Source organism: Suricata suricatta, chromosome 16 (genome assembly GCF_006229205.1).
Source record: "Suricata suricatta isolate VVHF042 chromosome 16, meerkat_22Aug2017_6uvM2_HiC, whole genome shotgun sequence".
Classification (NCBI taxonomy): domain Eukaryota; kingdom Metazoa; phylum Chordata; class Mammalia; order Carnivora; family Herpestidae; genus Suricata; species Suricata suricatta.
Genome location: NC_043715.1, coordinates 44,007,092 through 44,014,978, shown reverse-complemented (window position 1 = coordinate 44,014,978; position 7,887 = coordinate 44,007,092). Strand labels below are relative to the sequence as shown.

The 7,887-nt window shown below is 38.1% G+C and overlaps 1 long non-coding RNA gene across 1 annotated transcript in view; it reads right to left on the bottom strand.

Annotated features, from left to right (window-relative positions):
- The window catches only part of LOC115281040, a 20,013-nt gene extending 12,429 nt beyond the window's left edge, over window positions 1-7,584 (bottom strand). Inside the window, exon 1 of the long non-coding RNA XR_003904035.1 lies at window positions 7,445-7,584. This is a non-coding gene — a long non-coding RNA (uncharacterized LOC115281040). The remainder of the gene's footprint in view (window positions 1-7,444) is intronic.
- Between the last annotated feature and the right edge of the window lie 303 nt (window positions 7,585-7,887).

The window sequence follows — 7,887 nt, the reverse complement described above, 5'->3', positions numbered from 1 at the left end:
TGTTTTCCTGCTAGACCTATGAGTGCAAACATATGGTTTCTGTCCTTCTCTGCCTGGCTTACTTCACTCAGCATGACACCCTCAAGGTCCATCCACTTTCCTACGAAGGGCCATATGTCATTCCCTCTCATTGCCATGTAGTACTCCATCGTGAATATATACCACATCTTCTTGATCCATTCATCAGGTGATGGACATTAAATTTTATTTTTGAGAGAGAGAGAGACAGAGAGACAGAGATAGACAGACAACGTGAGGAGGGGAGAATCAGAGAGAGAGAGGGAGACGCAAGCTCCAGGCTCTGAGCTAGCTGTCAGCACAGAGCCTGACGTGGGGCTCAAACCCATGAACCGTGAGATCATGACCTGAGCTGAAGCCGGTCACTTAACCGACTGAGTCACCCAGGCGCCTCTTTAATTTTGAGTTTATTTTTGTGTGTGGCTTAAGAAAGTGGTCCAGTTTCATTCCTTAGCATGTAGCCTTCCAGTTTTCCCAACACCATTTGTTCAAGAGACCTTTTCCCATTGTATATTCTTGCCTCCTTTGTTAAAGATTAATTAATCAATAATTGTGAGTTTATTTCTGGGCTTTCTATTTTGTTCTATTGATCTATGTGGGTTTTTTTTAATGCCAGTACCATACTATTTTAATTACTACGGCTTTGTAATGTAACTTAGAGTCTGGAATTGTGGTACTACCAGCTTTGTTCTTTTTCAGGATTGCTTTGGCTATTTGGTCTTTTGTGGTTCCATACACATTTTAGGATTGTTTGTTCGAGTTCTATGAAAAATGCTGTTGGTACTGTGATAAGGATTGCATTAAATCTATAGATTGCTTTGGGTAATGTGGACATTTTAACAATATTCTTCCAATCCATTAGTGTGGACTGTCTTTCCATTTCATTGTGTCATCCTGAATTTTGTTCATCACTGTTTTACAGTTTTCAGAGTATAGGTCTTTCACCTAGATATTTTATTATTTTTGGTACAATTGTAAATGGGATTGTTCTCTTAATTTCTCTTTCTGCTAATTCATTTTTAGTGTATAGAAATGCAACAGTTTCTTTTTTTATATAAATTTTTAAACATTTATTCATTTTTAAGAGACAGAGAGAGATAGAGCCATAAGTGTGGGATGGCAGAGAGATAGGAAGACACAGAATCTGAAGCAGGCTCCAGGCTCTGAGCTAGCTGTCAGCACAGAGCCCAATGTGGGGCTTGAACCCATGAACCGTGAGATCATGACCTGAGCCAAAGTCAGATGCTTAACCAACTGAGCCACCCAGACAACCCAAAATTCAACAGTTTTCTATACATTGGTTTTTCATCCTGTGACATTGCTGGATTTGTCAGTTCTAGTAGTGTGTGTGTGTGTGTGTGTGTGTGTGTGTGTGTGTGTGTGGACTCTAGGTTTTTCTGTATGTTGTATCATGTCATCTGCAAATAGTGAAAATTTTACTTCTTCCTTGCTGATCTGGATGACTTTAATTCCTTTTTGTTGTCTGATTGCTGTGACTAGGACTTCCAATACTATGTTGAATAAAATTGGTCAGAGAGGGGGGACACCTGGGTGGCTCAGTTGGTTAAGCTCCCAACTTTGGCTCAGGTCATGATCTTGCAGTTTGTGGGTTTGAGCCCCGCATCAGGTTCTGTGCTGACAGCTCAGAGCTTGGAGCCTGTTTCAGATTGCGTGTCTCCCTCTCTCTCTGCCCCTCCCCCACTTGCACTCTTCTCTCTCTCTCAAAAATAAATAATCTATATTTAAAAAAAAGTGGTCAGAGAGGATATCCTTGTCTTGTTCCTGATCTTACGGGAAAGACTCAATATTTCCCCATTGAGTATGATGCTTGCTATGGGTTTTTCATATAAGGCCTTTATTATGTTGAGGTATATTCTCTCTAAACCTCCTTTTAAGAAGTTTTTTTTAAAAAAATCATGAATGGATGTTGTACTTTGTCAAATGCTTTTTCTATGTCTATTGAAATAATAGTATGGTTTTTATCCTAGTTTACTGATGTGATATATCATGTCGATTAATTTCTGAGTATTAAACCACCCTTGCATCCTGGAAATAAATCTCACTTAATTGTGGTGAATGATTTTTTAAAAAATGTATTTTTTGGATTCTGTTTGCTAGTATTTTGTTGAGAATTTTTTCATCTGTATTTATTGAGATATTGGCCTGTAGTTTTTTGGTGGTGTCTTCATCTGGTTTTGGTATTAGCTTAATGCTAGCCTCATATAATGAATTTGGAAGTTTTCCTTCTCTTCTATTTTTATTGGGGGGGGGAATATTTTGAGAATACGTGTTAACTCTTCTTTAAATGTTTGGGAGAATTCTCCTGTGAAGCTGTCTGATTCTGGATTTCTGTTTGAGTTTTTTGGATTACTGAGTCAATTTCTTTGCTAGTAATTGGTCTGTTCAAATTTTCAATTTCTTCCTGCTCCAGTTTTGGGAGGTTATATGTTTCTAGGACCTTATCCATTTCTTCTAGGTTATCCAATTTGTTGGCATCTAATTTTTCATAATATTCTCTTGCAACTTTTGTATTTCAGTAGTGTTGGTTTCATTAGTGATTTTATTTAGTTTCATTCCCTCCCCCCTTTTTTTGAGATGTCTGGCTAGAGGTGTATTAATTTTGTTGATCTTCTCAAAGAACTAGCTCCTGATTTCACTGATCTGTTCTATTGTTTTTTAAGTTTCTATATCACTTATTTCTGCTTTAATCTTTATTATTTTCTTCCTTCTGCTAGTTTTGGGTTTTGATCTTTTCTAGCTCCTTGAGGTGTAAGGTTAGGGTCTTTGAGATTTTGTCTTGCTTCTTGAGGTAGACCTGTATTGTTATAAACTTTGCACTTAGAAATCCTTTTGCTGAACTCCTAATATTTTGGACCATTGTAGTTTCATTTTCATTTGTTTCCATGCAATTTTTTGATCTCTTCTTTGATTTCTTGATTGACTCATTTATTGTTTAGTAGCATGTTATTTAACGTCCATGTATCTGTGCTCCTTCCACATTTTTACTTGTAGTTGATTTTTAGTTTGATAGCACTGTGGTCAGAAAAGATGCATGGTATGACTTCAATGCTTTTAAAATTTTTGAGAGTGTTTTGTGGCCTAATATGCGATATATTCTGGAAAGTATTTCTTATGCATTTGACAAGAATGTGTATGCTGCCATTTTAGGAGGGAATGTTCTGAATATATATGTAGATGCATCCGGTCTACTGTATCATTCAAAGCCATGGTTTCCCTTTTGATTTTCTGTTTATATGATATGCCCATTAATGTAAATGGGGTGTTAAAGTCCCCTACTATTACTGTACTACTATCGATTATTTCCTTTATGTTGGTTATTATCTGTCTTATGTATTTGGGTGCTCTTATGTTGGGTACATAGTTATTTACAACTGTTGTATCTTCTTGTTGGATTGTCCTCTTTATGATTATATAGTGCCCTTCTTTGTCTCTTGTTACATACAGTTTCTATTTTAAATTCCATTTTGTCCAATATAAGTAATGCTATCCTGGTTTTCTTTTGACATCCACTTACTCAGCACTGTTTTTAGATACATCATGTTCCTCTCTGCACAGTTATCTAATGGCATTCGTCACTTCTACACTTGCAGAGTAATTACTAGTACATGTTTACTACGTTTTATTTATTCTTTTCTACCTGAACTGATGGATACAACTCCTGGCTGCCACAAGGAACATTCTAGACTGTATCTCCTTGCAGATCTAAACTAGTTTAGAAATACTTACCCAGGAATATTGCACCTGTTTTGTTTGTTTTTGTTTTTACACAATTTTTGTAGGTATAACCAGATTACTTTCTTGAGTGGCTACATCAATTTACAGTCTCACCACCAGCACCTCTTTCTACGTCCTGGTAAACACCTGGTAATATCTTCTTTGGATGTTTGTGGTTTTCATTGTTATTATTGACTACTGGTGAGTTGGAGCATATCTGCATATACTTCTAAGTCATTTGGACTCCCTTAAGTATTTTTTCTTACCTTGTTTGTCTCCTATCAAATATGTAATCAAATCCTTTCGTAACAGTTTGGTTAAAATTTTCTTGTAAATCTGTCTGGCCTTTAGGTGTTTTCCTTTGAGGAAATAAATGTTTCTATACCATTTCAATTTATTAGGTTCACTCAAATTTTCTATTTCTTATGCCAATTTTGGTATTTTTTAAAAGAAAGATATTCATTTGTCTAGGTTTCAAGTTTGTAAATAGTCATTCATAAGATTATTTTATTATTATTCAAACTTCATTTGGTTTCTTACTCATTTTCTTATTTGCATTTTTGTACTTTTTGTCAGCTTTGATAGAGGCTTATGTAACTTTTTGATCATTGATCTTTTTTAAAATAACCCATCTTTTGGTTTTGCTATTCTTTTTTCTTATTTTGTCTAATTCTCTATTGATTTCTGCCCTTTATGTTTATAATTTAATTCTTTGTTTAAGTGTGCTCTGTCCCTACATTTTTGAGTTGAGAATTTAGGGGGGAGTTTTGTCTGGTTTTCTTTAAAAATTTTTTTTTAATGTTTATTTATTTTTGAGAGAGAGACAGAGACAGAACACAAGCGAGAGAGGGGCAGAGAAAGAGAGGGAGACAGAATCTGAAACAGGCTCCTGGCTCTGAGCTGTCAGCACAGAGGCCAATGCCGGGCTTGAACTCGGGAACAGCAAGATCGTGACCAGAGCTGAAGTCAATTGCGTAACTGATTGAGCCATCTAGGTGCGCCTGTTTTTCTTGATAAATGTACTTGAATCTGCATTCTCCTCTACCATGTAACTTGTAGCCTACAATTTTGGCATTTAGTGTTTTGTTACTCATTTCCACGTTTTGGAATTTACTTTATGTGTTCCTTTTTTTTTTAAGCAGCAAAAATAGGTCTATCTGGGAATAATAAAGGATTGCAATTCAGGACAAGCAAGGTATGGAAAAACCATAGCAAGTTCTAGGTGTTCTTCACTAACTCAGAAGTCTTAGCTATCTTTTTGTTATTTGTTTATGATGCTATTGTATTATAGTCAGACATTTATGTTGATATTTTGGGATTGAATGAGACCTCCTTTATAACCTCATATGCAATCAATTTTTAAAACTGTTACATATATTTGTGGCAACATGGATGGAACTCGAGGGTGTCATACTAAGTGAAATAAGTCAGGCAGAGAAGGATAGATACCATATGTTTTCACAAAAGGTCTAACAGGAGAAACCTAACAGAGGACCATAGGGAAAGGAAGGGGGAAAGAGAGCCGGGGAGAGTGAGGGACACAAATCATGAGAGACTATTGACTACTGAAAAGGAACCGTGGGCTGACAGGGGAGGGGGAAATGTGAAGGGGGTGATGGTCATGGAGGAGGGTAATTATGGGGAAGAGCACTGGGTGTTTTATGGAAACCAACCTGACAATAAACTATATTTAAAAAACCCTGTTACATATATATTCAAAAAGTGTATGCTTTGGAAGGCTCCTGGGTGGCTCAGTAGGTTGAGCATCTGACTCTTGATTTTGGCTCAGGTCGTGATCTCATGGTTAGTGGGACTGGGCTCTGTGTCAGGCTCTGTGCTGACAGCGTGGTGCTTGCTTGGGATTCTCTCTCTCTCCTCTCTCTCTGCCCCTGCCCTGCTTGCACTCTCTCTCTTTCAAAATAAATAAATAAACATTTTTAAAAAAGTATATGTGTTTTGAGCTTTTGGGGTGTAAATTCCAAGTCTTTCCGGTCAAGCCATCAATCTATTGGATCTTTATCAATCTGATAGGTGGAAAATGATAAGCCAGTATAGTTTTAATTTGCTTTTTAAAATTTGTGAATGAGTTTGAGTTTCTTTTCTTATCTATATCTTTTGCTCAATATTCAATTAGAAAGTAACCTTTTAGATATATAGTAGGGAAATCACCTTATGATATGATTCACAAATATTTTTTCCAGTTTACTGTTTGTTTTTTAAATTTGTTTAGGTCCTTTTCTGCCATGCAAAATGATTTTTATGTTATCTAATTAACCAGTATTTTCTTTGAAGACTTCTGAGTTTTCATTCATGTTTAAAAGACCCTTTGTGTCTTAAGATAATTTTAAAGCGTTCCCAGGACTTCTCCTGTTACTTTTATTTTCTTTTTTTTACATTAAACTTTTCTTTGTGCAAGAATCTAATTTTACCCCGATATTGCTACCCCATTTCTCAGCACCATTTACAAATAATCCATCTGTTCCCACTAAGCCAGCTAGGTGCCCCTAATACACTTCTTTTTGAGAATCTCCTGTGACCTTTGTCTTTTGGGGGGTGATAATTGACACACAACGTTACATTAGACTCAAGGGTACAAACAGCGATTCAGGAGGTTTATACATTATGCTATGTTCACACCGCAAGTGTAGCTGCCATCTATCCCCGTACATTCTTATGCTGTTATCTTTGATTCTCATGATTTATCCATCCCATACTGGAAGCCCGTTTCTCCCACTCCCCTTCACACGTTTTGCCTACTCCCCACCCTGCTTTGGCAACATCAATTCTCTGTATTTGTGCGTCTGATTCTGCTTTTCGTTTGTTTACTCAGTTGTTGTTGACTGTTATGTACTCTTACTTGATCCTCTTATCATTACAAGACTACCTTCTTTGTCCCTGGTAATATTCTTTGTTCCCAAATCTATTTTGTCTGATGTCAATATACACACCTTAGCTTTCTTTTAATTAGTATTAGGATAGCATATCTCCCCCCGCCTTTTTACTTTTGACCTATTTGTGTTGTTCTTTTTCTTCTTTTCTTTTTTTTTTCAAGTAAGCTCTACATTCAATGTTGGCCTTGAACTCCGAGATCAAGAGTCACATGCTGTATGGAATGAGCCAGCCAGGTGTCCCTGTGCTTTTCTTTTTAAGCTAGATTTCTCATAGGCAGATACAAATGCTTTTTAAAAAAGACTTTTTATATTTATTTATTTTTTTGAGAGAAAGAGAGAGAGACAGACAGACAAACAGAGCATGAGCCAGGAAGGGGCAGAGAGAGAGGGAGACACAGAATCTGAAGCAGGCTCCAGGCTCTGAGCTGTCAGCACCGAGCCTGACGCAGAGCTGAAACCCATGATACGCAAGATCCTGACCTGAGCTGAAGTCGGACACTCAACCGCCTGAGCCACCCAGGCGCCTCACAAATGCTTTTTAAAAATCGTCTTAAAAATCTAGTCTGAAAATCTCGTCTGTTAAATTGGGATGTTTATACCACTCACATTTTAAAAATAATTTATTAAGTTGAAATTCATATAATATGAAATTATCCAATTTAGGTGAGCAATTGGTAACATGCAGCACATTCACAGTATTGTGCAACCGTTTCTGTCTAGTTCCAAAACGTTCCCTTCATGTTCCAAATAAACCCCCTTCCCATTAAGCAGTTTCTACCCATTCTTCTCTCCCCTCATACCTTGCCAACCACTAAACTGCGTTCGGTCTCTATCGATCGATCTATTTTGGACATTCCATATAGATGGAGCACCTTCCCACCTGAGCTGCGAGCCTCAGAGTCCTTCCAGCCAGATCGTTCTCAGCCTCCTCCCAACTACATTTCCCAGAGTCCACCGGGGCCCCATTGTGCCCTGTGACGCGCGTGGCAGCCTGTGGCCTTTCTTAGGGTGGGAGGAGTGGGTGGGGGGTATGCGTATCCCTCGGATTTCTGGGAGGGCGCTAGGCGCTGCTTCTCTCCCGCTGCACCAGTGGTGATGCGGCCCCCCTGTCTCTCCTCCTCCCCACCCCCTACCCCCCACCCCCACTCCCCATGACTTCTAGAACTCTGTCGTCCAACCGGAGGAGCCTGGGGAAAGAAGTTTGCCGCCACCACTTAAGTCTTCAAGTCTTGGCCCAGGCGAG